The following is a 23,152-nucleotide window of genomic DNA, read 5'->3' as shown; positions in this document are numbered from 1 at the left end:
GTATTGTAACGCGACTAAAGACTCGCCATTTTTAACCGGAATCGAACCCAGTCTCACTCACGGCTGGATTTGACAACTTTTAAAAATGGCGATTCTTTGAAAGCAATATTTATAAATCATATTCATTGTTGGTCATTTCTTTTATTTTATTTGGTGGCTCCTAAAGGAGCCTTTTGTTTGTTTTTGGTGTGGTGTCTGCTGCTCTTTAAACAGGACCGTTCAGGAAAGAACAGGCTTTCAGTAGCTGTCTGGCGGACCTCTCGTTGTTGTCATATTGCTCCCAGAGATCGAAGATTTTTGCCTGCAGGTCTCTGAATTTGCGGCGCTGGATCCTTCGTAGTTTTTTCTCTGATATCAAACGGATCTGGATAGCTGTCAGCTGGGCCTCCTGGTGTAGCAGCTTGATCAGGACGTAAAGTGGGAGTTTTGACTTGCCGGCCGCTCGACGGTTGATCCCGTGGTGCCAGCCTTCGAGGTCGTTGTTCGTTCGTACTGCTTGTTTGAAGACTGTCCAGTCGGCAGGGCTCGATGTCGCGTTGCTGATCCAGGTACTGTTGACATACTCGGCGAACTCTGCTAAGGTTGGGGACTCTGCCTGGCGTTGAAGACGCTGAAACTCGGTCAGGATCTCTCCCTCGGGCAGGAACGGAAGTGCCATCATCTTACGGATGTAAGTGTAGGTGCCTCTGTCATAACTTGTAATAACTGTTTGTCAGCCCAAGCGCCTGAACCTAGCAAAGAAAAATTAAACAGAATATAAGCAAGTGTGCGTTACAGTGTGTTGTGTTGTGTGTTTTTAAAACATCATGACATTCCAAAACATTTTAAGTTTTAACTTATTTTAATCCCATAAAAGTTGTATCAGTTAAAGGGCATATATGATTTTAGCAAATTAATGTTCTTATCCGAATTTAATGTTTTGAATTGGAAATCGCAAAATACGGAATTTTCAAAATCGCTAAACTAGTAACATGTCGCTTAGATGTGTTTTCCAAAATTTACGAAAAATCACTAAATTAAAGTTAGTTATCATCTTACCTTTCTCCACAGAGCTTGCGTCCAGTGGAATGCGCATCCCTGCAGCTTGACATCAGGAAACAGGTTTCTCAGCACGGCCCAAACTGCTTTCTCGAAGTCGAGGGTTATCCGCTTCACTGCAGGCGCTGTTGGAAGTATCTCGAGCAGCTGTTTGAAGACCTTTCGGTAGTCCTTCTTGTTCTTCCCCGACATTACGACGAACAGGAGGGGCACCTGCTTGGCGTGATCATCCTGTTTTACGAAGGCGTTCACGGTGAGGAGCTGGGTGAAGGGAGGTCTGCAGAGTTTGAAGGTGCCGTCCACGAACCAGTTCTTTGCTCGGGCGAGGTACTGTAGTTGCTGTTCTGTGGCAAACATCAAGTGGCGACGGCCATGTACTTGAACATCGGCGCGGAAGAAGCCAGCCGGGAGGTGGTCGTGCTTTAACTCGAAGGCTAAGTCTGTTGGGTCTTTTGGCCTCAGGCGTTGGCAGAACCGGTTGGCAGTCCTGGCGATGTATTCAGGTTTGGGTAGACTCGGGCAGGGAGCATCAGTCAGCTCTTGTAGAAGTATCTCCTCGACGATACTCGACGCTGGTCGGAAGATGTTCTCGGCGGCGATCGCTTTGACTTTGGCTGAGATAGTGGCTGAGACTGCTGCGCGACGTCTGCGGGATGGTTGTGTGCGTGTGCTCCGATCTGGAATGAGCCATCGTCGCGCTCTATAAGAGCCGCTCTACATGGGTTCACCTTCAAGAAAACAGAATGAAAAATTATCAGATGACGAAATGATTACAACTTTGGTTATGTTTTTTTTTTTGCTTTTATCTACTAACAATATTTACCTTTCGTCTAATAGTACACTGCCAGTCAACAGCATTTGGTCGCCTTCGCCTGATGTTGTAGCTGTAGCCCCTGCTGTCGACAAGTTTTGGTCTGCCTTTTGACGTGGCGTCAGGAATCAACTTGAAGGTCACGGCGGTGGGAGCGTCATGCTCTTCTACGAGGGCTGGCGGATCGATGATGGAAGACTCGTCGAGCACGGCTGGATCTCGAACTGACTCAGAATCGGAAGAATCAGTGGCCACGGAATCCGGAACTGGCTCGTCAGCAGTAGGCTCGTCGATGCCTGACTCGAGGACGGAGTTGGCGACGAAGTCCACAGGAGTGCTTTCCGCCACGGGGAGGAGGGACTCTGACATACACTCTGCGCAGCGCCAGTCGATAGGTGAATCAGTCTGGACGGCTTCACGATAATCAGCTAAGCTGATTCCAGTTCCACAGACGCGATGTTGCCACCTGTTGCAGCCGTCGCATTGAAGTCCTTGTTGACGCGCTCGGATAAGTTTCTTACAAGAGATACACTTGGAAGACATTGTGGATTAAACTCGTTTTCGAATGGTGAAAGTGAAGTGTAACCTACTTTATTAAAGATGGCGGATGCACACGGGCCAGTATTTTATTCGAATGATCTTTTTAACACATTTATACCATAACTTTATCATTTATTACACACTGAAACACTTATTTCATCATTGGTAATTCGCTTTGGTGGGTTCAAGATGGCGGATACACACGGGCCAGTATTTTATTCGAATGATCTTTTTAACACATTTAGACCATAACTTTATCATTTATTACACACTGAAACACTTATTTCATCATTTATTACACACTGAAACACTTATTTCATCATTGGTAATTCGCTTTGGTGGGTTCAAGTGAACGAATCGTCGATCACTTTATATTTCAGCAACTTGATCGCAAGCAACATCATCAACTATAAACTACAAAGATCAGAAGTAAGTTAGTTTATTAGTTTTCTATGTTCATTACACACTGAAACACTTGTTCCAACATCGGTAATTCGACCGATCGCAAGACGCAATACACATCATCAACTATAAACTATAAAGATCAGAAGTAAGTTAGTGTATTAGGTTTCTACATGGAGCGAAGTAACTTATGTATGGAGCGAAGTAACTTATTTGATGGAGCGAACTAACTTTTGAGTGGAGCGATCTGACTTCGGTATGGAGCGATCTGACTTGGAGCGATCTAACCTTGGAGCGATCTAACCGGATACCGAGTTGAGCTGGTTTCTAAGCTCCTTCAGAAAGTGATCCCAAAAAAATTTCTGCGATCGGATTTATTTATTTATTTGTACACGAGAGTCGAGCGCCTGTCACGTGATCTAGTATCGTAGTATTGTACGGTGCACCAATCTGAGTCAGCCATCTTGATTGTAAGCGTGGTCACATGTAATTTTTTTCAGGTGATCGTATCACGAGTTAGTTCCCCCACACAAGACAATACATTCAGACCCGGCTTGTGTTATAAGTGCAGCTTGTGCAAGAGCTTCTACGTTCTTAAAAGACAATATTTAACTGCTTGAATCTTCGGTACGGGTTGTACCACACTTTAAGGAGTTATTGCACTCTCACAAGCCAACAACTATCGGCTTGATCTATCGGAGCGGGTTGCACCACTGAGTGTCTGAAAGTGTTTGAAAGTGTTTTAAAGTGTCTGAAGCCACCTGAAAGTGCCAGAAAAATAAAAAAGAAGTTGTAATGCAGTTGCTTTCTCCTTGCACTGTTGAGAATTCACGGAGGCATATCTCAAAACAAAAAAGTAAGTACGGGAATCTCGATTGAACAATACCGGTCAAGTATTGGCTCTCATGACAATTTCGTGAAAACCAAGGATATCTTATCACGTTTTAATGATCATTGTTGGAGTTTAATGTTTGTGATGTTCTATTTAAATGTATTTTACTTGCCAGTATTGAAACAAGTTGTTGAACAACACAAAATGTGGAATGATGTGATGTTTTGGTTTTCACAAATGATTTTCTACAATGCCTATATTCCATTGCTTATAAGGCAGGCAGATGATGTGAAGGAAAATACAGGTCCTACAATATTTGATGTCATCGATCTAACAAGAACAATATGTGCTGACTACAGTCAAGGAAATGAAGCTCTCTTTGATGAAAATGCTGGTAAGCAATGTGTAGCAATGTCACTTACTGCTATTATTTATCATTACATAGAAGATATCAATTTGTGGACTTCTTCCCTTTTTAATAACATTCTTACCATTGGGAATAGTTTGTATACTTCTATAAGTTGTTCTGTCCAGCCAAATGATTATTTGCTTTTAACTGATGTTCCATGCATTGTTTCAATTTACAATAATGTATACACATTAGAATATAGTGAGTCATTAACAGGAAGTTTGTTCATGACATCAAATAATGGGCCATACATGTCTCTTCAAAATTCTCTGACAGAAGTGTTTTCAAATTGTCAACTTAACTACAAGTGTTGTTTGTTAATGATTGGAATAAATACTGTTGCAGTGATTAAGAATTCAGAACAAAGCTTTAAAATTTTTGATGCTCATTCCAGGGATTTGCATGGGATGCCCCACTCATTTGGGAAATGTACTTTGCTTACCATTGAAGGAATTGAAAACCTTACATCATATTTGAACATTTCCTGCTTACAAATAGGGTTTGTTCCTTTTGAAATTAAAGGCGTCTTTGTCAGAGATAATGAACTTGATTTGCAAGATGTGTTCATGAGAGTCCAAAAATTGAACATTTGCCTTGCAGAAATAAAAGAAACCAAACACAACATATGAAAAGGAAGCAAAAGTCTTTAACTGAAACGCCAGAAGAAAAAGAAAAACGAGTGATTGCTAAACATGAATATGAGAAATGAATAAGGGTAAATGAAAGTGAGGAATCTAGGGAAAAGAGGCTAGCCCAGCAGCGTCTGAGCAGGAAAACGAAACGTTCAAATGAATCTTCTGAATCAAGAAAAAAGGGGGTTGGCAAACCCAATCTCAGTATCAAAGACAAAAAATTGCAAATGAATCAGCAGAATGTAGAAAGGAGAGACTGTTAAACCAATGTCAATATCAGAATGAAACTGGACGCATAATTGTGTTCACCCAGGCTTTCTGTTGGAAATAAACTTTGTTTTTTGTGCTTGCATTTGCCTAAGTTTTTATACAATTATTGGTTTATCCTGTAACTGGTTTTTTGTGGTTTACATGCAGTGTAAAACAAACCACATTATGTCATGATCCAAGATACTTATTCCTCGCTGGATTTATCACAGTGAACAGAGTGCTTGTCATGTGGTTTATTATTGTCAAAGATAGGTTCCAGTCTATGCTTGGCTAAGTTACGTAAGCTTCAAAGCTTCAGAAAGCGATCATTTTGCAACGGTGGCTGTAACACGCTGTTGAAGATCATTTTTTAATCTAGTTTTTCATTCATCTTTGTTGCTTAGATTTCACAGCAGCTGCTTTCCTACAGTTGGCTTGTCTTCTAAGTGCGGATTACAGCATGGAGTTGTGCTCTCACAGGCCAACATTTCATGGTCTGGACCTTTAGTGCAGGTCATGCCACATTGAAACTTAAGAGTCATTGACACTCTTTGCGGTCACATTTCACATAAGTCATTTACTGGAACATTTCTTATCCTGAATTTCTGATTATACCACATGCTCAGTGAGAAAATTATTTAACCAGTCTTTTTAGCACATGCAAAGATAAAATTTTGGTTAAACTGCAAAATACCTTACCACCCATGGCATTACATTGAATATGAATAGAATAAACCATTTTTAGCCTGTAGTGAAAATAGGACTTTTTTTGTTGCCATTAGAAAATCAAACACTGCTGTTGTCTGGGAGAGAAGCAGGTTTCACAAGTCCTCTTGTGTGCTCTAACACAAAGTGATGCATGAAATTCAGTTGCTTACCATGTTTGTTTTGGGCCTTTTTGTACAGTAGATTAGCACTGTGCATGATGATGTGAAGTCGACCATTTGCATGATGATGTCAAGTTCACCCATTCATTTCTCCACATAACTTGAATTTGGTAGACTCACTGGCATGAAATTACAATTTTAATAGTAAGAAAACTTGAAAGCTTCTGGTAGTTTAAATCATATGATACCATCATGAACTTGCCGGGTTTAAGCTGTGTCTCTGATTACTGTTCCTGAAATCTATTATGGTGACACTCTATCTCTATTGAACTTTCTGTTGAATAAAATCTCCAGGTCAAATTGTAGATCTTAGTGGGTTAAAAATGATTTGCAACGTTAATGTAAAGTTACTTCAGAGTACTTAACTCAACATATGATTCATTAAAGTATTGCTTGTGCTCTGATCTTGTAATGCACCTATCTTTTTTCCCTAGACTCTTCCATTTGCAACTTCATATCTACCTACCTGAACTAAATTTTTCTGTGTTCTTTATTGAAAATACAGTCCCACAAAACCTAAATACAATAATTATAGCAAAAAGTTTTGCTCTCAACCAACTGAAGGTTGAACTTTATGCCCAGATGGACAAAAGAAACCTACACTCAGCATTGTGTTACTTTACGTGTATGTATTGTCCAAAATTATTCATACATTCAAACCAAATCAAGCTCCCAATGGCTTCTAGTGTAGATTACATCATTTCCCGAATGTCCCTGCCCTTCACTCCAGCTTGAGGATATTTCAAAGTCATGCGAAAAAAAAAATGTGGCAACCCACCTATCATACAAAGATGCGTCCTTTTTTTGTTTTTTGGAGGGTTTTTTTCAAAATTTCGTATTTGCATTTTATGTTCGGTGAAGTTAAAGTTCTAAAGATTTTAGTGATGCACAGCTGACGTTGAGACGAAAGTTTTCAGATATCTGCTTCGATACGCACATGTCCGTTTCTTTTGAATTTGTGAGGGGAGGGGGAAGGTAGGTTTTTTTGAGGTTCTGGATACTTTAATAAGAGTGACATTGTCTTCCCGGTGTGACCTTTGATAGGGTACCTAAATTTTATCAGTTAACAATGCAGTGCGTAAATGCACAGCTTAACTAAAAACAAAAAAAAAATGATATGTTGAAAGTAAACGATTCGTTCAAGTATTAGCATGGTGACTTTAGAGGGATTTGTGTTTTAGACTTTGTGTAATTTTCTATGCTTGATGTTTAATTTCGGAAGCGAAACAAAGATGGCCTGCTCACGCCATACTTAATTTTGTTTTCCCGTATGGAATATCAATTTTCGTGGGTCAGAGCTTAAGATCCTTCGCGGGACACACCCGTCAGAGCGATTGAAGAAGGGCTAACGCTCGAAAGGTCATCCTTTAAACTCTTTACGGTGGTCAATTTACGTTTTCAATCCAGTTGTTGACATTAAATTACCTGTTAAACCCTCCCACCGACGTAGCACCACAGTTTCTTTAGAAACTTACCCCTTTTATTCATTAGTCTTCTTGTTAATTGTCTCTTTGTTTGTCTGTTTTTTTTCTTCCGGGGAATGCAGAGGTATAGTTTGGCATGTCTTTCGACACTATTTAAAATTTGTTAACGAGCAAAATATCCCAAACAAGCATGGTCCGAATGCCATGCAATAAACTAACTACCTACCTAGCTATTCTGGGGAATATTGGTCGTACTGCCACGACCTCGGACCGATATTATGTACTTATTGACCGAAGGAGAGCGCTGGAAGGGAAACCACTGGCTCGAGAGTCAAATATTTTCCCATCCTACTCGACCACACTCAGTCAATAAGCATTTCAACATATAACCATTTTTGTTCCTTATTTAGGAGGAGTATTGACTTGTACTTTCGGAGTAGCTGGGTAACTGAAGCAGTTCTGCGTCGGAAAGTTCGCCAGGATAGCAAAATTCGCTAACAGAATGTTTACTTTCATCAAAGAATTAAAACGTTTTAAGAATCTAAATTTTTAATGTCCGAAATTTTAAATCGCATCGATTTTGCGGGGCGTGCGCGTTTCCAGTTTTACGACGCGTTTTTCCGGCCCTATCACTTCGACACGTACGGCCCTAAAAAAAATTCTTTTTACGTTTTCTTATGAAATCACGCGGGGCCGTATGGATACGGGTCATATGATAATACTCAGTTGGGCCCTCCTGCTCGGTTAGTAAAAGGTTATTATGGCACTCGAGCCTTTCGAAAAGAAAAAATACACTGTTTATGCCCGTTTCCATGGAAAAAAAAATACCCAATCATTTACCTCAATATAATAACCACATCGTGTTAGCCAAGCAAGAGTCGCCCCTGGGAGAATATCGGTGAGAATTGTACTTTTAACAAAATTTACCTTTTGAACGGAATCGTTCATTTGGTTTGGTGGACGGGGTAGGTAGCGGAGAGTCGCTTGCGCTCTGCTAACATTTCTTCTGCCTTCTTTATCTGAAATTTCTGGATCCGCCACCAATTGGTCCATCTGCGATACAGCCTAACCCCGAGTGGATAGATTTACGATTTACAATGTTTCGCAGATCAATCATTTCCTCAGCATTCGATGTCATGGCCTCATGAAAATAAGAATTTATTGTATCCAATGGAAACAGTCAATATTTTTACTTTTTTCCTCAAAAGTGCTGATGTAAACAAAATTATACATCACAAATACAGAAAGAATGGTACACTACTTGAATACATCCAGTAGCAGTACATTATTTGTCTAAGAGGAGACAAACAATTCTGACCGGTATGTTTCCACAATTATTTGATAAACTGTTTGCCACCCCCCAACAAAAGTACTTCATAACATGGTATGAAACTGAGTTTTTTATTTCAAGTTCTCAGTAGCTGTCCCTACTTTCTTAATAAACTTCATAACACTTTAAATAAATTTAGAAATATATATATACAAAATTCAATGTGTATCCCTATATTCGTGCTTTGTAACAGGATTAAAAAGGGGTGTTTTAATTTCAGAAACCTTGTGCAAACATCTAAATAGAAAAAAACCTATCTAACAAAATAGGAAGTTAACAAAGTTAATTATATACTTTATGAAGATAAACTCAACAACCCCCCTTTAAAAAAAAATCCCCCCCAAAAAATTGGTACAATAATGGAAAGGGAATTTTCCCAAACTGAAACACTGAGGGCTTCCTTTAGAAATTTAAAAGTATTCTCCTATTTAAATAAAGCGACAACACTTTTGAGTTTCTAAAACATGTTTCGACAGAAACGTCTGTCATCTTCAGTTAATTACTGTACAAAGCGTTGAAAGTTGAATTATAGAGTAGGTAGAACAATGCCAATTAAGATAAATAGTGACAACAAGAAAAGAGGTAAAGCATGAAAGTGTGAGAATTAAAAAGATAGTTTTAGATTTACATGGTGTAATTGCTAATTCAAAGATGGTTGTTCTCTTTGAATATGAATAGCCTCTTTTATCTTAAGCTGAAAGCCGGTGGAGGCGTGATCTAAAACATGGAAATTATCTGTAGAACACAAAGCGCGACAAAGTGGAGAATCTTTCAGATGCCTGAAAATGTGAGAGGCCCTGTCACCGACTAAGTGCTCTCTAACACGTGTGGAAAAATGCCTATTCTCCTGTAAACATAATTTTTAACAAAACTATCACATAAACTGTAAGCAATACATAAAGTCCTCTGCGACTAATGAAGACAATGAAAACTCACACTTAGAATAAATCCAACACTATCTCTACTGACCTATTTTTAGGGCACGCCTAAATCCTAAACAGGACGGGCAGAAATATTTAATTAAATGAAATTTTTAACTTTCTATTAAATTTACTTTCACATGCACAGAAGTACTAATAATAAATTTTACTATTAGCCGGTCATTTGGCTGCTCATTTCTTGTTTTTCTCTCTTCACTCACTTTTCCAACCATCTCCCCTTCTTTTAAGTAGTAATTGGCACTTCAGCTTTTACTTCCTCTTTTTTACCGGGCATTAGGATGATACTGTTAAGAAAGAAAGAAATTTAGATACGGTTACTCAGTTACTTATCTTATTCACGTGACCCCTCTTCTCCCTGTGCATTTCCGTTTCTTCTGTACCGTCGATGTTTACTATGATAGCTACATAACTTTCGACGTTCTGTTCCAATAAACTGTATTTCTCTCAAATCTCTCTAACCCTAAGCATTTCTCCCTGGGTTATTGTTTTATGGAGGGTTTCATTTTCAAATTTTCACTTACGGTATTTTTGAGGCTTCGGTGAAAGCCAGGTAAGAGATTTAATCTCTTACCTGGCCTTTATCTTTTGTGGGTTTACGGAAGATCACTGAAGGGATATTTTCCCGTCCTTCCGCACACCCCTCCATTTCTCGTTGCCTACTCTGATAGATGCACTTGCCACCCTAGCGCTACCCCTTTCTAACATCCATGTGAAAGAGAACACGAAGTCCTCTCTCAAGAGTTCAGTTTCCCTTACATCGTCCTGTTTGAAAAATAAAATGTCGGTGAATTCACTGCACAGACAGTGCGGATTGCAGTATTTTTAAGTATTTTTTTTGGGGGGGGATGGGGAAATTTTAATGGTTATGATTAATTGGTAAAAGGTCTTGTCGTCCAATTGTGTCTGTAATCATACTCTCTATTAATAAATCAGACTCCCACCTAGCAGTCGTCCGATTTTGTTTATCACTCAATACAATACAATACAATATTTATTTGCCATATACGACATTTACACATGGAAAAAAAAAAAAATGAAGAAAATTGATGACAGAAAATGAATGGCGAGAAAACCTGAAAGAAACCACGAGGCTTATAACAAGTCAGGTTTTCTCACTTAAAATAACTAATCTTATATTAGAATTACAATATGGACTTATGGTAATTAACTTTGACCGCGCACACGTACACACACACACACACACGCACACACATATTAAGTAAGTTAGTTAAGAATTACTACCTTACAGAAGCTAATACTTAGAGAGAAGAAATTCCTTAAGCTTTCTTTTAAAAGAAGCGGAGGAGGGAGAACTAGTTATGTCAGAATTTAACGAATTATAAAAGTTTGGACCTTGAAAGTAAATTGAAAACTTCCTGGTGTTTGTTCTGCACAGTGGCAAACGGAAGGACTGAGCATTCCTAGTATTATAATTGTGGATTTGACTATTCAGTAAAAAAAAGGTTATTGAATTTGGAAGGGAGTGTAGAGTTCTCGAATGAAAACATAAAAGTACCTAATTGAAACGAATGGATATCATGAAATTTTAAGAGTTTAAGTTCCTTTAAAATAGGGCCAGTATGGGCAATGTATGTAGAATTGCTTACTATTCTTAACGCACGTTTCTGTAAGGTTACAATTCTTTGAAGGTTTGACTTATAGGTACCAGCCCAAGCTAAATTGCAATAATACAAATATGGAAGGATCATAGAATTGTATAAAGTACGAAGGGAGTGAGTAGAGAGAAAAAACCTAGATTTATGAATAATACCTATAGATTTGGATAATTTATTTGCTGTTAAGGATATATGCGATTTCCAGGTCAAATTGTCATCTAATAAAACACCCAAAAACATGGTCTCAGAAACACGAAGAATAGGCTGCTCATTTATGAAAACTTGAAATTCAAAGGATTGCTTCTTTTGCCAAGGCTTGAATACCATAAAATTAGTCTTGGCTAAATTCAAGGAGAGCCGGTTTGCTGCAAACCAGGTTGACAATTTGTTTAATTCTCTATTTAATGTGTTAATTAGGTAAACAGGGTCATTATGGGAGATAAATAAGTTTGTATCATCAGCAAACAAGATTGCATCAAGCAGGGAAGCATTGTTCAAATCATTAACATACAGGATAAAAAATAAGGGACCAAGAATAGAACCTTGAGGCACCCCACAGGGAATCCCCTGTGGGGCAGATCTAACGTTATTAAATTCGACAAATTGTGTCCTCTCAGAAAGATAACTTTTGACCCATTCTAGTGCCAGACCACGGATCCCATAATGATTGAGTTTTTCAAAAAGAATGTCGTGATTTACCGTATCGAATGCTTTCGAAAGATCTAGGAATACTCCAATGGCATGTTCTTTTCTATCAAATGCAGAAGAAATTTTGTCACACAAATCGATAAGCGCAAGGCTAGGAGAGCGATTTTTTCTAAAGCCATATTGATTATCACATAAGACATCGGAGTCATTGAGATAATTCATAATACGGTTGTAAATTATTCGTTCCAAAAACTTTGAAAAGCACGGTAGAACAGAAATAGGTCTGTAGTTGCTGAAGAGAGCTTTGTCACCTGATTTAAAAATAGGTATGACACGAGCAATTTTCAAATCATCCGGAACGATACCATGAGTAATGGAGAGATTTACAATGTGTGTTAATGGAGAGGAAACGCTGCATATAGATCGCTTTATGATAGACATAGGGATATTGTCATACCCAGCCGATTTTCCCGCCGGAAACGTAGATGCGATATCTATAATCTCCTCTTGAGTTGCTAAATTTAGGAACATTGACTGAGGGAAATGACCAGGAAGAAAATTCTTATACGAGGTCGTAGATTGAATTCGTTTAGCGAGGTTTGGTCCAATATTGCTGAAGTAATGACAAAATCGATTAGCAATCTCCATTGGGTCAGAAATATCTTGATCATCAACCTTAAACACAGAGTTGGGTTTAGGTCTCAATTTCTTGCTGTTTAGTACCTCATTAAGCAGACGCCAAGTGGCTCTTATATTGGATTTTGACTCGCTTAGCCTCTTATCATAATATAAACGTTTCGCGATTCGTAGGGAGTGATTCAGTTTGTTCTTATAAGTTTTATATTTCGCTTCGTTCCAGAGAGAGGGGTTTGAAATATACTGCTTGTATAGTTTGTTTTTCTGCTTGACAGATTTAAGTAAGCCCTGGGATATCCACGGTTTCCTAAAGTGAAGGCGACGCTTCAGTTTCTTCAAAGGAAAATGTGTTTCGTAAGCTTTAGTGTATCGCTCAAGAAATTTGCTGTAGCAGATTTTAGGATCATTATACCCGTCTATATTGAGCCAATCAATACAATCTAATTCCTCTAGGAAGTTGGAAATGTTTAGCTCGCTTTTGTCACGGACAAATATGTTCTCTTGGTGTTCGCGGGTACACTTATGATCGAAGCAAATGGAAAAGATAGGCAGATGGTCCGAAATATCCGTTATTAATAGTCCAGACTTCAAATAACTGTGCTCGACATGGTTAGAAAAAATGTTGTCAATCAGAGTTGCAGTGTGAGAAGTAATTCGGGAAGGTAACGTGATTAACGGAAAAAACAGGTGAGAATACAGGCCATCTAGGAATTCCCCGGTGGCGTTGTGGTTTTGATTTTTTAGCAGATTCAAATTAAAATCTCCCATTATATAGCATATCTTGTTGTCCCGAGATATTTTCCCTAATATTTCGTTCATTCTGGTCACGAAATCATTTACATTTTGATTTGGAGGGCGATAAATTATACCAACAATGATATTTTTCTCATGGGGTCGAATGATCTCAATGAACAATGCTTCCATCACCTCAGCTTCATCAGCATAAATATCGGTGCGAATTCTAAAATCAAGATTGTCTGATACATACAAGCCAACACCTCCACCCGATTTAACAGGGCGATTTTTGTAAACAAAGTTATAACCATCAATTTCGACTCCAACTGGTGAATCCATTAACCAGGTTTCAGTTATCCCAACAACGGAGAATTTTATATCTAGAGAGGTTAGAAGGGTCGATAGTTCATCAACCTTTTTTTGAAGGCTTCGAATATTTAAATGGAACAATGAAAGATGATTCGATTGTTCACGACTAATCATGATTTCTTTTTGAAGAGTATCGTTAAATTTATCTTCTACATAATAAGAACACCCGCCGTCAATATTAAAATGTATGTCAGGGTCTAGATCATCCGAACGAATTAAGAACCGCTCAAAATCGGAACTCAAAGGATTGATAAATAAGTTAGATAGTCTCTCGGGATCGAAATGAACAGGTCCATTTCTGAATTCATAAATCACCGCAGCAAAGTCACTGTCATCTAAGTGACTAAACGGTAAATTGGTAAGCGAAATTATCGTTATTTAGTAAATAAACTTAGCTGGGCTCTGCACTACGTCTTTCCTTTATAACAAGTCTGTCCAACACGAAGTATGCCGTCTTCCCGGCTCTCTTTGCCGCATTCAGCTCATCAACCTGCCTTTTCCGCTTTTCGATGGTCTCATTTGCGAGATCTTCATTCACAAATATACCAGATGGTTTTATCCTTCGGGCGGCTCTAAGAATATCATCCTTCTGCCTCCAGTCACGCAGACGACACACAATGGTTCTTGGGCGTGTGTTGATACCATCAGCAGCACCTGATCTTGGTCTTGCTCCGGTGCGATGCGCTCGCTCGATCATCGGCTCAAAGCTCAGGTTTAGTTTCTCCTGTAGTACTTCCTTCACCTTTGTTTCAGTATTCAGCCAGGTCTCGTTGTGTTGTTCGGGAATTCCATCGATGCGGACATTGTTTCTACGGCTTTGGTTCTCAAGGTATACCAATTTTTCTTCTTGTTTATGTAACCCTGTTTGGATGTCATCAAGTTCTTCTTCCATTTCGTCTATGGCGTCTGCAGCTTCCTTCAAGTCGTCAATATCTTGTTGTGAATATTCTAGGCTCGCTTTTAGTTCCGCGACAGATTTGACAACCTTGTCGATTCTTGTATTTACAGAAGACAGAACCGACTCAAACATGTTCTTAAACATCCGTTCCTGCATCTGGAGCATCTCCCTCAGAGTCGCTAGAGAAACGAACTCGGTGCTCGAAGCGTTTGTGTCTTTTCCAGTGTTAGAATCTTTTCCAGTAGAATTCATAGAGGTTTTAGCATTCCGCGTCAGCATGTTAAATGGATCACTTGACAGTAAGGCAATATATAGTAAAGACAAAAACTTACAACAAGTCATGAGTAAACGAAGAAAGGTAATAGATAACGCAGGTCAAGACGCCGTGGCCGGCGGCCATATTGCATAAATATAATCGTATGATTACAGACCGTATTGGTACCGTATTTTCATACGAAAAAAAATTCGTTTCAGGGCCGTCCGTGTCGAAGTGATAGGGCCGGAAAAACGCGTCGTAAAACTGGAAACACGCACGCCCCGCAAAATCGATGCGATTTAAAATTTCGGACATGAAAAATTTAAATCAGTCTTAAAACGTTTTATTTCTTTGATGAAAGTAAACATTCTGTTAGTGAATTCTGCTATTCTGCCGATTCCGCTTGTAGTCAATTAAAATTGGGGCAGAAAAGGAGAAAGGGGTTGCGCAGAGAAGATCTCCAATCCTACCTGGACGAGAGAATGTGGCGGCAATGGAGAGGGGGCACCTATCGAGTGATTATGCGCAATTTTCTTGCCATTTTCCCGCTACAATTTCTAACCGATAATCCGGCACTTTAACCTTAAACCAACTGCATAGCAGAAAAAAAATGGAAAATTGAACATAGCCCCTTAAAGGTACCAAGAACTTGATATATTGACTTACCTGAAAATTTTTTTTAACCCTAAGAGGAACAACTTTAAATTTTTTTAACTATACTTGTTGCAATGGGTTTTTTTTTCGCTCTGGTATGTAGGTGCAATAAGTTTAACGGTCCAATTTGCTTTATGGACTTTCAAAACCTGAAATAGGTCAAGAAATATAAATAAAGTTATTTTAAAACATAATCTAGATTCGCGTTATTTTAATCAGAATAATAAGGCAAGACCAACATATCAGCGGCATCCCCTCTTATTGCAGACGGAGTAAAAAGAAAAGAAAAACTAGGGTGAATACCATTAAAGAAAATGGAAACTATTAGAAAATTTTTAGAGGTTTTTCTGTCCGAGATGGACTGATGCGTACAGCAGGAGTAAAGATCATTTGTACGGTTGCGACGCGAGCTAAACGGCGACGCAAGGGAGAACTTGTGAGCGGAGAAAGCAAAATTGTGCTGACGCGCCCAGTGACCAAGTTATGTTTTCTTGAAATGGATTGAACGGTCAAGATTAATTAATCAGTTAAATCGTTAAGTGCGACTTACAGAGTCAGATAGAAAACTTCTGATGTGAATTGAACAGTTTTTGATCTCATGAATAGTTGTCTGATATGAAACGTTTATTTACTAGCAGTAGTCAGTAGCCTTGTTCTTGTGTATGTAAATGCGATTGTTTTATATGTTCCCATTAAGGGGCCGGTGTGGCTACCGTTTCATTTCCGTTCTAGTTTCATTTGGTTTACGTTACGTTGCGTGTCACGTGACAATCGCGAGGGGATTGCACGTGCTCTGACACTTTTTTGAAAGAGAGTTTTTACCTTCGAGTAGCCTTTTTTTAGGGTTCGCAAACAGTTCTTTAACATGACGTGATAGTGCTTGTAATGTGATTGTGATGGTTTTTGATTAAAGGCGAAAGCTACACATGTATCCAACTGCACATTGAATTGAACAACACGCAAAACGAATACACGTTTTACAGTTCGGAAATCCTATGATGTTGTGCCAGGTTGTTAATTGTTTTTAACTTTCTAGGCTAGATATTTATTTGCTATCAAAAGGTAAGTCGTACACCCGTAAGTTTCGTTCATAATAATTGCGTGATGTACGCTGAACTCTTACCTTTCGGCTGTTGAAGAATCTTTCCCCTTTCTCCAGCATTGCTTTCCTTCCTGGTAGTTTTGGTCAAGCATATCGAAACAATTGATCTTTGGTAAAAGTTGGGAAAGGACCGACCGTCCATCGCTCTTGTGAGGAAAGGACTTCATCCCAATGTATTTCCCGTCCAAAAATTCTTTCATTCCCCTTCTTCGCTTCACAGTCCTTTTCTTGCTGATTTGTAAGTTTGGGCCGGTTTCGAAACAGTTCTGGTCTTTTATGAACCTCTTCGACACTTCCAGATATTTTTTGTCAAATACAGGAAAGAAACATAACATCCAGTTGTTACGGTAATATATAGATTTAGCTAAGCCTAAAAGCGGAGCTCGCATTTTTTTTTCCCGCACGTCTCAAGGGCACAACGCCTTGTCCCGGCCAGGACTAGAACCCTGGTCGTCCTACTCGGAGCTTAGTACACTGACCACTAAACTACTGGACAAAGCCGTGGCGTTGGTGTGCCCGCGGTACAGTTGACCACGCATGTTAAAAGTAGCATCTTGTACGGTCGGTTGTACGGTCGTACGGTCGTAAGTCCAAATTTTCGGCCTGATGGGTTACTATTTTGTATAATTATGGGGCTACGCTCTGCGAGCTCCACTATAATTTAACCGACAGAAAAACACCACAATCTAACAAACTCAATTACTTTATTAAACAACGAGTAATTAAGGAGCGACTCCTAAAAGCAGAACAATACTTACCATTAATAAACTCCCCACAGTCTCAGTATATCCTAGCTCACCACCGGCACAATTTCATTTCTGTCTCCAAAGTTTCTCGAAATAAGCAATCTTCCGCGGGAACTCACTCTCGGTAAAGCTTTCAAAACAGTCGTCACTCCGACAACAACAACCACTACTACATAAGGGAGTCTTTAGGTATTTTCACAAAGCGTTCTGGAACCTTCCAGAAGCTTACAAGAGAACTATTTTAGTAGTATCAGTGGAGCCAACAGCGCGCGCAGCGTTGCTCCATTATCATACGAAATAGTAGTAACCTATCAAGCCGAAAAAATTTGGACTTATGACCGTACGGGCGTCCGTACACGGTGCTACTTTTAGCATGCGCGGCCAACTGTGTCCCAGGCATTATCTTGGACATTACGTGAGGGAAGGGCGAGGAAGAGGGTAATACGCAGGCGCGATTGCTTGCGTTAGTGCGCGCCAGGACGCCGGCAGATGACAATGAAATGGGCATACTCGATTGCCGAATTTAAGTGCAGCGTACCGTCGGCACTCAGTAGGACATTACATGAGGGCTTCACTTGAGCTAGTAGATGTGAAGCTGCGTAAGCAATTAATTTGCAACCCGCGTTTTAAGCGGGAAATCAAATTAGTGAGGATGTAGTTAAACAGTAATTTTCAGTATTTTGCTATTTCTAAGCAGCTCGCAAGGCAACAATACCGGCAGAGCTAAAGTTTTGTCAACTGGAGGAAAATGTTGTCATTCAAGTTCGTGGAGAGAGGGTTTCGAGTGAAAATAGGCTGGATAGAAAGAGACAGATTGATCAAAGAAAGCAACAAGTAAACGGCGTAAAGCGAGTCGAGAAAAACGCGTAAGGAAGCTAGAAAGGACGCCGAAATAGGCAGAATACGGCGAGAGGAACGCGAAAGAGAATAAGAAAAGGCATAGGTATAAAGGGGAATATCTAGCGAAAAAGAACGCGAGAAGAAAATACAAAGATGCTCCAGAAAACAGACTGAAAAGAGGTTATCAACGAAAAGAAGCGAACTAAAAAAGAACTGAGTAAGAAGAGGAGGTAACTATGATAATCGTCATCATTAGCGGACGGTGCTTTTTGCTCATTGTTGTCATCATTATCGTTATCACGCCGGAAGAAGTATAAAGCCGGCATGTCGCCTTACCTAGCTACACAGAAAATTGTTCTCTCTTTTGGTCCCCTTGGATCCTGGAAACTGTTACTATTAAGACGATCAACGAGAAAGCCTTTATAATTATTGAAACTTTTGATTAACAGAATGTAGGAAAAAATCGGTGGGGAGAGTTTTTCACGTATCTTATAATCTGAACGATAGTTTTAAATAAAACAAATAACAATTCATTCAATTTACCTTAGTTGTCTCGTGTTTAAAAGTGGCGTTTCTGGGGACCGTAGATTCTTATCTGATTCTTCTTCTCTCAGCCAAGACTCACTATCATCAACTTTTTTCTTGTGCTTCTTACGGCATGGGACACAGTGAGCTGAGGTAAGCGATTGCAAATTTCTCAGTTAAAGTAAAGTCTAGTAGCATCCATCAGGAATTAAAAACCGACATGCACTGTTTACTTTTATTATTCTTAATGTAATAAGGGGTGTTTTAGTCTGCAAATTTAATCATATCGGTTAATGAGAATCATACAAACTGAGGAAAACTGACCGCCGCATGAGTAAGTAGATTGCGTTGTCAGGTGATTTGATCTTCTACAAAAACATTATTGATTATCAACCGAGCAACTTTGTACATATTTCCATCTGTGATGAAAAGCACTTACACATAGATCTACTTTTTTTCAACGTGGTGTGTACTTAAGTACCCTTCATCTAATAAAGAATTTCTTCTCTTTTCGAGCAGATATGTCACGTGACAAAAATAGAAAACAGAAAATGTTACTGAAGACCACCTGATTCAACTGGAATAATAACTCCAAACAGCTTTTGAACGTCCTGAGACATATGCAAGGTAATTACATCTCTGCCTTGGATACGCTTCCTGACACCATCATGATCAGGGTACTGACGTGTTACCTTTGCACTTCTCCAAAACTTCCCCAGAGTGTAGCGATGCCTATAACAAATCCACGTTTTTTTGTTTATCCTCCTGAGCGAAGTGAAATAGGCCAATCCTTGCCAAGATTAGCTCATTTTCACTTAAAAACCTCTTTAGACAGGTGGCAGCTTATCAAATGATGTTTTACTTCGTCATTGTATTCAGACAGTCGTACCAAACCACTTAAGCCACACGATGAACCAAAGTTTTTTCCATCTTTGCTATTCAAAAAGCAGTCCTGAGATATAATGAACGTCTCGCTTGTGAACGACTTCTTCCTGTACTTGTAATTGTTTCCAACGCGATACAAGTTCGGGACATCTAAAGGAACTCATTATAACTTTGTATATTCGATACGATTTCAATTTCCGCGTCAAAGGAGAAGCCTACTGTAATTCGTGAGTGGTCAGTGGTTACGCTAGTGAGGTAAAGAATAGGTTTGTGACTTTCTCATTCAATTGAAAGACTCGCGTCACTCTTATAAAATGGTTGAACGGAATACAGACTTCGAGTAGTCTCTTATTTTTCCTAAAGATAGTGAGGTTACGTGTATCCTGTGAGCATGTTGAATCCGCGAGACGCGAGACTCGTATCTCGCGTCTTCGCCGCTCCACGCTCTCAGAGTTGGGCAAAGACAAGACACGTTATTTCCGGTGCGATACAAGAGGTTCAATGGTTATCTCGATTATCTAAACACATTTATTTGCGTGGTAAAGATTTGTTTTTAAATCTATGAACTGATACTAGTCCTATTTGGAACGAAGTGTATTTGAAATAAAAAAGAATACTAAGTAAAACAAAAGTTGTCTGCAACACGAAGTATGCCTTCGAATTAAGACTGAGAATCCTAATGTTTATCGAATGTTCCCAAAAACCTTCTGATAATCTGCCCGCAACCACCCCTCACCCCGCCCCTCGCCACTGAACCGTACTGTTTTCACTCAGCAGCTGGTCAGCGGTCACGTTTATGAGGTAAACAAACCGATCTATTCTTGATCACCGCTCTTGTCGATCGGAAAATCAAAATACCAGCGTGATATTGCCGCAAAGATGAAGCAGTTATGTTATTTGATTCGTACTTCACATTCGAGTCGAAGCTTGGGTGGCACAGGTTATTTCTTGCGGTGGAATCGACGAGGGGAATTCAGAAAGTTGTAGTGTTTGTATTGTTGGAATAAATGGTCGCATGGGGATGGTAAGTTTAACAAACAATTTCATATTTTGCCGCTTGAATTGAAAGTAAAGTTCATTTGAATTGCTTTCGTATGTATTTCTGACGGTTTTAGATTAACCTGCCCTATTTTTATCGGTTACGCTTCATGTTGACAAGTCCCTCAAAATGGCGGCCAAACTTGGAGATTGCCGAAAATTAGGTAAGTTCACGGAGTTATAAAGTTCTCGTAAAGGTCGGGCCGCAAAGTTTTTTTCTGTAGTTATCTTTTCTATGGCACCTACTTCCTAGCTATGTTAGTTGGATCAGTTAAGAACGCCTCACTTTTTCAAAAATGTACCTTGAATTTGATCGGTTTTGGCGTGTTTGATTTAGGCGAACCGATAAGGTGTCATTCAAGTCTTCCTGTTTCCTTGATTGACACGTGATGTTTACGAAAGTCGCCTCGATAGGTAAGATAGAGTTAATATACATGGCTGTGGTATTTGTTTTTTGCTGAGTTCCGTAGTTTTTTGTAAATTGTCCTCCAAAGTTGTATGAAATTAAAGTCTTGAAAAGTGTCACAACAAGCCTTCGCTCGAGTGAAATTTAATTTCCGTAAAACTCTGAAAAATAAAGAGATCCGATCAAACTGATTGTGGTTTTAGTATAGGTACATGAATGTCTTACAACACACGAGAAACGAGCGAAATCCGTGTCTCAAGCAAAATCGACCGGACCGCTCTTACAGAGACACTCTCTTAACAATTACGAAGACGTCCAGAGTCTGGCGGTCTGCAGACAATCCAGAGCCGCTCGCCCTCCGGGGCAGTCTTAAATCCCTCGCAGCTCATGTGTAACCATTCCTCGCACAGCTCGCACTGTACGATGTCGTCCCAACACTCGGGCATTGAACAATAACAAATAAATTAGTGTCACAAGTTTGTCTCTTATTGAATCTCGCTGTGTTCGACTATCCCGGAAAAGGTTCCAAAACGACCTTTCTACAAACATCAATTTTAACATTGTTTTTTCATGGACGAGTTTTTATGATTGAGATGTTCCTTTAGGCGGTCGTGGATGAAGCGCGTCGTGCTACCAATGTATTGTTGTTCGCATCTGGTACACGTAAGCTGGTATACTGCATTTCGTCGTAAACACAATCCGGTGTTAAAGATAGGGCATTTGTCTCTTGTGCATTTGCGCCCCTTGGGGGTGTGGGATACGGCTTGTCTGAGCGTGTAGGATTTGTGGACAATGCGTACCGGGATGTTTTCTTTTTTAAAGATGTTAGTGATCATATGATTGAGTCGTTCAGAAATGTACGGGATCTTAAGGTATGACCATTCTGTGTTGGCAGGTTGAGGGTTTCGTTAGGGGTTTTGTTTTGTTTTGTTTGTTCTATACTCTTCTCTGGATAACTGTTAAGGCGAAGGATGTCGTCGAATGCGTTTGGGCGTTGTGTTGCAGATGTATGTGAGGAGCATCTGTCCTCGATGCATTTTCGTTCGTTGCGAATGAAGTTGAGTTTTGGATTTAGTACGAACAGCTGATTGATGGTGGACAAATAGTGGTTTCTTGGCTGGTTTTTTATAGAATTCAAAAGAGCTGTTGCCATCCTTGGATATGGTGACTTTGAAATCGAGTAATGACAATGACAGGCCACTAGGCGTTGTTTCTGGTTTTTCAATTTCGAATTTCAAATCAGGGTGCACATTGTTTATTATATGGTGGAAGTGGTCTGCTGTTTCTTCATTAGTTGTTTTGAGAGGGGTATTGGAAAGGGGTCCAAATCCGCCAGCGCATTTGGACCGGGGGTCTAAATCTAGAGGGGTCCAAATCCGTTAGGACACCGGTAGTACAACGTTTCGCCGAAAAGTGCCAACCTCGCAAGAATATCCTGTTTGAGCGATATCGATTCAACAAGCGATCACAAGAAGCAGGTGAGACCTACGATCAATACAAAACGGCATTGAGAAAGCTAGCCGAAGGCTGCGAATTTATACAATCACTCCATACTCCAGATATTTTCATACCTGACACAAGGTTCCCGAAAGAGATTGTGGTCAGCAACAGAAATTTGACAAAGAAATCTGGTCTAAAAGAAGGTGGCTGTCTTCTCTTCAATAAGTCTATTTTTCTTCGACAGCATTTGCTTGTAAACTTCTTAGCTTGTTTACTTAGTCAGCAAGAAAAAATTATAAGAAAGAAGTCTGAGATTTGATTGCAAATGAGTATACAACTCACCTGGAAGAGAGAATGCATGGAGGAACACCCCGTTTGTTTTAATTTTCATTTCCATCCTCCAGGTTTGAAAGAGTCTATTAATTGAGAAAAATTTTGACTGATCTTACCACGGGCCTTGGAAGTTTACTATTTTAATGTAAAGGAGAGGTCAGGTGTTAGTGGCTAACGAAATGAGTTTTGTTAAAAGTTCAAGCCCCCGGCTTGAAGGAGCGGTGGCTGAACGATTAAGGCGCTAGACTCCGGGTCGAGAGGTCCTGGTTGGAGACGTAGCCCGGTCATTGTGTTGTGTTCTTGGGAACGACACTTTACTCTAACAGTGCCTCTCCCCACCCAGGAGAATAAATGGGATACAAGCCAACTTTCAGAAAAAAACTCGCAAAATGCCATGGGGGTAACCTGCAATGGACTATCATCCCATCCAGGGGAGAGTTGTAATACTCCTAGTAATGCTTCATGCTATGGAAACTGGGATAAGCTCAGCTGGATGGGCCACTTGGTTCGGGTGCGGGCTCTTAAACGTC

The 23,152-nt window shown here is 39.7% G+C and overlaps 1 long non-coding RNA gene and 1 pseudogene across 1 annotated transcript; one reads left to right on the top strand and one right to left on the bottom strand.

Moving 5' to 3' along the window:
- Nucleotides 1-193: 193 nt before the first annotated feature.
- LOC149046382 (uncharacterized) lies at nucleotides 194-2,392 on the bottom strand (annotated as a pseudogene).
- A 775-nt stretch (nucleotides 2,393-3,167) lies between these two features.
- Nucleotides 3,168-5,016, top strand: LOC113676497 (uncharacterized). Its single transcript, XR_016185686.1, has 2 exons — nucleotides 3,168-4,017; nucleotides 4,633-5,016. It is a non-coding gene; the product is annotated as an uncharacterized LOC113676497 (long non-coding RNA).
- Nucleotides 5,017-23,152: the final 18,136 nt, after the last annotated feature.

Source organism: Pocillopora damicornis, chromosome 4, assembly GCF_964200805.1.
Source record: "Pocillopora damicornis chromosome 4, jaPocDami1.2, whole genome shotgun sequence".
NCBI lineage: Eukaryota > Metazoa > Cnidaria > Anthozoa > Scleractinia > Pocilloporidae > Pocillopora > Pocillopora damicornis.
The sequence above is the reverse complement of the archived record's forward strand: the minus strand, read 5'-3'. Positions and strand labels throughout refer to the sequence as shown.